Source organism: Tachyglossus aculeatus (assembly GCF_015852505.1).
Source record: "Tachyglossus aculeatus isolate mTacAcu1 chromosome 12 unlocalized genomic scaffold, mTacAcu1.pri SUPER_6_unloc_1, whole genome shotgun sequence".
Lineage (NCBI taxonomy): Eukaryota > Metazoa > Chordata > Mammalia > Monotremata > Tachyglossidae > Tachyglossus > Tachyglossus aculeatus.
In genome coordinates this window covers 21,402,966-21,410,431 of record NW_024044828.1, presented here as the reverse complement: position 1 = coordinate 21,410,431, position 7,466 = coordinate 21,402,966, and positions in this window count along the sequence as shown.

The following is a 7,466-nucleotide window of genomic DNA, read 5'->3' as shown; positions in this document are numbered from 1 at the left end:
GTTCTGCGCAGAGCAGGGGTCCAGTATGGCAGTCTGCATTTAGTAGGCACCAGTGTAATGGTCCACATATTATAGATGCTCACTACACAGCTCTGCTTACAGTAGACAACTAGTACAGTGCTCTGTAATACAGTAGATGCCTAGCATAGCATTCTGCACACAGTAGGAGCCCAGTCAAGCACTTTGCCCTGATTTGCTCCCTTTATTCACTCCTCCCTCAGTCCCACAGCACCTGTATATATGTATATAGGTTTGTACATATTTATTACTCTATTTATTCATTTATTTATTTTACTTGTACATATCTATTCTAGTTATTTTATTTTGTTGGTATGTTTGGTTTTGTTCTCTGTCTCCCCCCTTTAGACTGTGAGCTCACTGTTGGGTAGGGACTGTCTCTATATGTTGCCAACTTGTACTTCCCAAGCGCTTAGTACAGTGCTCTGCACACAGTAAGCGCTCAATAAATACGATTGATTGATTGATTATGTCCATATCCATAATTGACTTTTATTTCTATTGTCTGTCTCCCATAGACTGTAAGCTCGTTGTGGGCAGGGAATGTGTCTACCAACACTGTTATATTACTATTTTGTACAGGCCTGGGAGTCAGAAGGGCCTGAGTTCTAAACCCGGCTCCACCACTTCTTGTCTCTGTGCCTCAGTTCCCTCATCTGTAAAATGGGGATTAAGACTGTGAGCTCCATGTGGGATCATGTCCAAACGATTATCCTGAATCTATCCCAGGGCTTAGAACAGTGCCTGGCATATGGTAAGCACTTAACAAATACCACAGTTTTTTTTTTTATTATTATTGCTGCATTGTACTCTCCCAACCACTTAGTGCAGAGCTCTGCACAGAGTGAACTCTCCATAAATACAATCGATAGATTGATTTGCTCATAATAGGCACTCAGAACAGTGCTCTAGCAGGGTTGTGGACACTCTTCCATCAGGCCGCCAAGATCTTCCTCCCCTCAGAGGGGTTCATTCAATCGTATTTTTCTTCCATTCAATTGTATTGAGCGCTTAATGTGTGCAGAGCACTGTACTAAGCACTTGGGAAAGTACAATGCAACAGTGAAAAGTGACATTCCCTGCCCACAATGAGCTTACAGTTTAGAACAGCGGAGACAGACATCAGTACAAATAAACAAAATTACAGAGATGTTGTAGGTTTTCTCCTCCTACTTCACTCTCAGACTGGCCTCTCCCAAATCCATCAGCCTATCAGGGTGATGAAATTCTAAGCTCTTAAGACCCATTAGCATTAATGGGAGTTATCCATGTAAATCCCCTCCCTCCGCCCGACCCGAGAGCGGCCCCTTTTGATTTTCGAAGTCTTTCCTACCAGGATTTTCCCTGGTGTCTTGCACAGGCTTATAAATGGCCATTTTATTGTATTAAATATGTATCACATCCATCATTCTTAATGCCATCCTGTGATGTGGGCTCCTCTGTTCTGGGATCAGATCAGAAAATGGCTCAACTTGGTGAGGCTACAAAGAGTCAGCTGGGTAAACCAAGGACCCTTGGTCAGGAAAACCTTCAATACCCATTCACACAAGATTCCCTCCTTCCTCGGGAATTGAGGCAGGGTGGTCTAGTGGAAAGAGCCTGGGCCTAGGAATCAGAGGACCTGGGTTCTAATCCCAACTCTGCCAATTGTTGGCTGTGTGGTCTTGTGCAAGTCACTTCACTTCTCTGGGCACCAGTTATTTCATCTGTAAAATGGGGATTAAGACTGCGAGCCCCATGTGGGACAGGGAACTTGTCAAACCTGATAACCTTGTATCAAAGCAAAGTAAGGTGCCTGGCACAGAGTAAATGCTTAACAAATACCATTAAAAAAAGGAAAGAATTCTGCATGGGAGTTGTGGGTCACTGGTCCACTGGGGGTGATGGCCAGCTTTTACTCTCCACAACCCTTGTTGCAGACCACTCCGGTCATTCTGATAATTCAAGATAATAATTGCAGTATTAGGAAAGTGCTTAGAACGTTACAAGAACTATACGAAGCAGAGTGGTGGACACAAGATAATTGGGTCAGACACAGCCCCAGTCCCATGTGGGGTTCGCAAGCCTGAGGAGAGGGAAAATAAGCATTTAATCCCTATTTTACACGTGAGGAAACTGAGGCCAAGAGAAGTGAAGTGACTTGCCCAAGTCATACAGCAGGAAAGTGGAGCTGGGATTTGAACCCAGCTGCCTCAACTACCAGACCTGGCTCTTTCCAGTAGACGGTGCTGCTTCTCCACTAGTCTGGCCAGGACCAAGCTCTCTGGAAAAAAGAATTCCTTAACGGGATGACTCCCATGATTAGACGAGAAGGTCCGCGTGTTATTCGACTCTTCTCTCTCCCACTTTGCAGGTAAACACAGAAAACCTTCCCGTCTCCATATATCCCTCTTTATCTGCCCGGTCTCTCGGGAAAGGAATCAATCAGTCCATCAATCAGTGGTATTTATCAAGCACTCCCTGTGAGCAGAGCATTGTACTAAGTGCTTGAGAGGGTACAAAATAACAGAGTTCATTTCATTCATTCATTCATTCAATTGTATTTATTGAGCGCTTACTTTGTGCAGAGCACTGTACTAAGTGCTTGGGAAGCACAAGTTGGTAGACATGTTCCCTGCCCACAACATGTTTACAGTATGGAAGGGGAAACAGACATTAATATAAATAAATAAATTCCAGATATTCATTCATTCATTCAATCATATTTATTGAGCACTTACTGTGTGCAGAGCACTGTACTAAGCACTTGGGAAGTACAAGTTGGCAACATACAGAGATGGTCCCTACCCAACAGCAGGCTCACAGTCTAGAAGGGGGGAGACAGACAAAAAACCAAAACATATTAACAAAATTAAATAAATAGAATAAATATGTACAAATAAAATAAATAAATAGAGTAATAAATACGTACAAACATATATACAGATATACAGATATGTCCATACATTCTGTGGGGCTAAGGGAACGGTGAATCGAAGTGCAAGGGATATGTGAAGAGGTTTGGAAGAAGAGGAAATGAGGGCTTAGTCGGGGAAGACTTCTGGGAGGAGATGCGTTTTTACACACTTGTCTGCTGTGTAACCTTGAGCAAGTCATTTCACTTCTCAGGGCCTCAGTTTCCCCATCTGTAAAATGGGGATTCAATACCTGTTCTCCCTCTCCTCTTGCCTGTGAGCTTCATGTGGGACAGGGATAGTGTCCGACCTGATTGTCTAGGATCTACTCCAGTGTTAAGTGCAGTGTTTGGCATATAGTAACAACTTGACAAATGTCATTATTACTATTATTATTACTTACAAATAGCTGGAGCATGTGGAAGGTCAAGGATAGAATTAATAGTTGAGTATTTATTTGGGGATCAGCAATCAGTCACTCAGTCAATGGTATCTGTAGTACAGTGCTCTGCACACCGTAAGAGTTGAATAAATACCATCGATTAATTGACTGAGGATACATTGGTTGCAAAGCACTGTACTGAGCACAGTGGTTGTAGTACAGAGCCCAAGTTACCCAGAATGCCATTTCCTCACATCCTTTCCCTAATCCCCAATCCTTCTATGGAGTTTTTCTCCCACTTATGTCCCCCACCCTAGTGTACAAAAGTACATCTTCATTTATTTATACACATTTATCTACCCATTCTATTGCATATTCAGATGCATCCATTCGATGCGTTTGCTCTGCTTCCCACTTTACCCCCATTCTCCTTTCTCTGGCTTTGACTCCCTGAGGATCGTTTCTGCGTCTGCCTCCTTCACTAGAGTGGAAACTCCTTACGGACAGGCAATGTGCCTCGTGCTTCCATTGTGCTCTGAGAAGCTGCTCGGTACAGTGTTTGGCCCTCGGGAGGTGCTCAGTAAATAGCCCGGGTGGTGAATGGGTTCTGGGGACCTCCCTGGAAGTGTGGATTTATGCTTCACAGTAGCATTTCTTAAATAAGCGTCTGTCTGAGGCAGGCCCTCGTTTCCCCCAGGAGAGATGGTCATTCTTTCTCATGTGTCCACTGTTCCCCTCATTGCTTCTCGGGGTGAACCAGTGGGTGGGCTAGCGGAACACCGGGCCGGCTGAGGGGAAACCAGGGCGAGCATTTTCAGAAGGGCAGACGGGAGACGGGTTACCCTTCAATGGCCCTGAACTAGGGAGAGTCAGAGAACTTACGATCCAAGCGCTTGGACGTGTGCGAGAGGGGGCGGGGTCCGGGGAGACAAAGCCCAAAGAAATTCACGTTCGGATTTACAATGGTTTTGCTTCAAGCATGTAGAACTAACGGGGTTTAGATTAAGGCGGCCTAATTAGTGTCATGTCAGCCTGGCCGTGATCATCAGACAAGAAAGAGGTCACTCTGTCATCTGTGTGGTCCTTTGCCCTTAAATGGAGAGAGGCATAGAGCACCATCTCCATCTTGTTAATGGAAGCAGAATATGTATAATCTGCCCATGAAATGAAAAGAAAATGTGTAAGGAAATTTCGTTTTCCCATTTCCTCGTCAGGAGCTGTGAATTTTAGTGCGAATTAAAGGGAGGCTAATTTTGCAGTCATCTCGTGCCCTGTCAGGTTAGTTGACACTTTCCTGCTTCCAAACGCAGGTCTTCAGCTGCTTCTAGTTGAGTGCAGGCTTCGCCGACTGACAGAAAAATACCAGCCATGACAAGAAAAAAGAGCATAATGCCCTTTTCACCCATCACTACTCAAAATTGCTCAATCTTTACTGACATATTATTATACATTGTTTCTCTGAAAAAGCCCTCCTTTCTTTTCTCCAGAAGAAGGAAACTTTCAAGAGAGGAGAAACCGCCCTTTGAAAAAGATTAAAGCCGGCAATTATTCTAAACAGTCAATTAATATGCGCCGGGCGGCCCTCTGGTCCAAGGCGGGGTGGGACAGCGGGCCCCAGGCCCGTTTGAGCAGGCCCCCTGACCGGGCTCTTTTCCACGCCGGGTGGGCCACTGGGTCGGTGTGGGGGGGAAGATGGTCTTCCGCTCAGAGACACGTGATGCGGGGGCGAGGGAGAGAACTTTACTCTGAAAGAAAGAAGACGAATCGGAGCCACCGTGAAACTTGGCTCTCTGCTCCCATCTCTGCACGGCTCAGCTCCTGCACTCCCTCGTGAGTTGGTCCTCGTGCCCGGAGGAGCCTCCATCTTACTTCTGGTTCCCACCGTTTATTGCCCATTTCTGCCCAGGTGTTCTTCAAGCCCAATCGGAGTGGAGAGCAGTACTCTCACTTCAGACATACTCCTCCGAGTGACCGGTACAGTGCTCAGACCCTCTTATGGCTCCCGGGGCCAACCGGGCATTGATCTGGTCACTGGACTGCAGAGAGATGGGGTTCACTAAGCTCTCACTAAGTGCAAAGCACTGCTGTCAACACAGGGAAAGAGTGCCCAGCTGATCACTGACCTCAAGGGCTCCTGATCTCAAAAGAAGAGATGGGGAGGGGGTTGGTGAAGGACATGTGAGGAGAAAGCGAAACAATGGAAACACCAACTCAACATACAAGGTGAGGGCAAACATACGAAAAGAAAACTGTAAGCTCGTTGTGGACAGGAAATGTGTCTGTTATATTGCACTCTCCCAGGTGCTTAGTACAGTGCTTTGCGCATAGCAAATGCTCAATAAGTATGATTGAATGAATGAATGAATGAACCAAAGGAGTGAAATTCTCAGAAGTGCAGGTCCAGGTCTCAGGTGTCAGTGAGGGCTGGAAGGCTCATGATGGGGTCAGGGGGTGGGCTTAGACACTAGCCATCATCCCCTCATGTGGGCTGGACTCCTGGGCTGGCCTGTGGGGTCAGCAGAGATGCTCTGGTGGTCCCACTGGGGTCCTCCACCCTAGAGGCAGGACCATCCCAGGAGGCAACCATTGGTGGTGAGAGAGGGGACCTTCCTTTTCTGGGTGGTCCCATCCAAGCCAGAGGAAGCCCATGGGCCCCGTTTTTCCTAATTCAACACCCTTCCGAAATGCATTTTCCCCCAGGTGGGGTAGGTATTAATCCATCACATGACACTGCTTTGAAAAAATCTTCCCGGTCTCCGCCGTGAACCTTGATGCATTATGCAGCAAAATCCACCCCAGGATTCAGATTTTTGACACTGCCTCTGCTCTAAAGGGAGATGTTACCCGCTAACTTCCTGTGAAATTCTGGAACGACTGCTTGGTTAATATAATCCGTTGAAAAATATTTATGTAGTTTGTTTTCTTTTCTGTCAACCTTGGTATCTTAGGAAATTTTTTCAAATGGCCAGTAGCTGAAGGAGTGACTTCAGTTTGACTTAATATTATACCACATTTGACAGATGAAAATTCCTTCTAAAAATGTCATTTGAGTGCTCCGCTCATTTGCATTTAGCGCGAAAGCTTTTAGGGCTTTGCACATATTCCCATTATAAACATTTGGGTGAGCATTAATACCCCTGCTAAACAAAAATGCTATTCACTGCAACCATTTCTTCCACTACATAAAAAGTATAAATGATCTCTGACTAAAAAAAAAAATTTGAATGCAACCCGAAAATCAATTATGGTAACTATTTAGAAATGTAAAGGAAAGGCAGTAAAAAAGTGACAAAAAAATCTTTAATTGTAGGGAAAATGTGCATCTTTTTTTCCCCCCAACACGTCAAAAAAAAAAATGCATTTCCGTCCTTAACAATCCCGGCTACAATGGGACCGTGCGTCTCCCAGGAAAAAATTGACAATTTGATTATGACTTGTACTTTGTGCAGGGGCCATGGAAGTGGTTTATGTTTGAAATGTATCAGCTGGAAAGTACTTATTACTCATAAAAGCTCTGCTGTTTCACTTTCTGCAGAGTGAGCTGTTAACAGATACAATTTGAACAGAATAAACCAGAGGAAGCCTTTTGATATGTAGAAGAGCTGACCTGGTGTTGAGACTCTAATTGGGTTTTTAATTTTCCAGACGATCTGACAATATCAAACACGATCCGAGGACTTGAAATGTTGACTGGGGGGCTAAGGAGGGCTAAGGAGACACGAAGACAAGGTTCCAGGGAATTGGAGGAAGGTAGATCTCAGGTGGGCTGGCAGGTGTGGGGCATGGGCCGGGGTGCACAAGTGGTCCCCGAATGTTGTAGTTGTGCTTTTTCAATGCTGCAGAGCTGGCCATTTCACGGGGGGCAGCGGAGGCGCTGGAGGATATTCCTCCCCCGTGAGGTCGTAAGCCTCTTACCTTATCTAATGAGATCCGTTCAAATAAATCGGTTGGGGAGGGCAGGGGTGTGCAGAGGAAAAAATCCAGTCTGGGTCCGTTGGAGCGGATTTGCCCCGGCAAAATCCATCCTAACGAGAGCGATGTGTGCGAGAAAATAATTAATTAGCTTCTCATCCCCTAAAGGCCTTGACCTGCCACCGTCCCCTCCCCTGGGAAGATTCTTCCCCCCCTCCCTGTTCGGGAGTTCTCAATATTTCACCAAAGTTTCCGAGGAA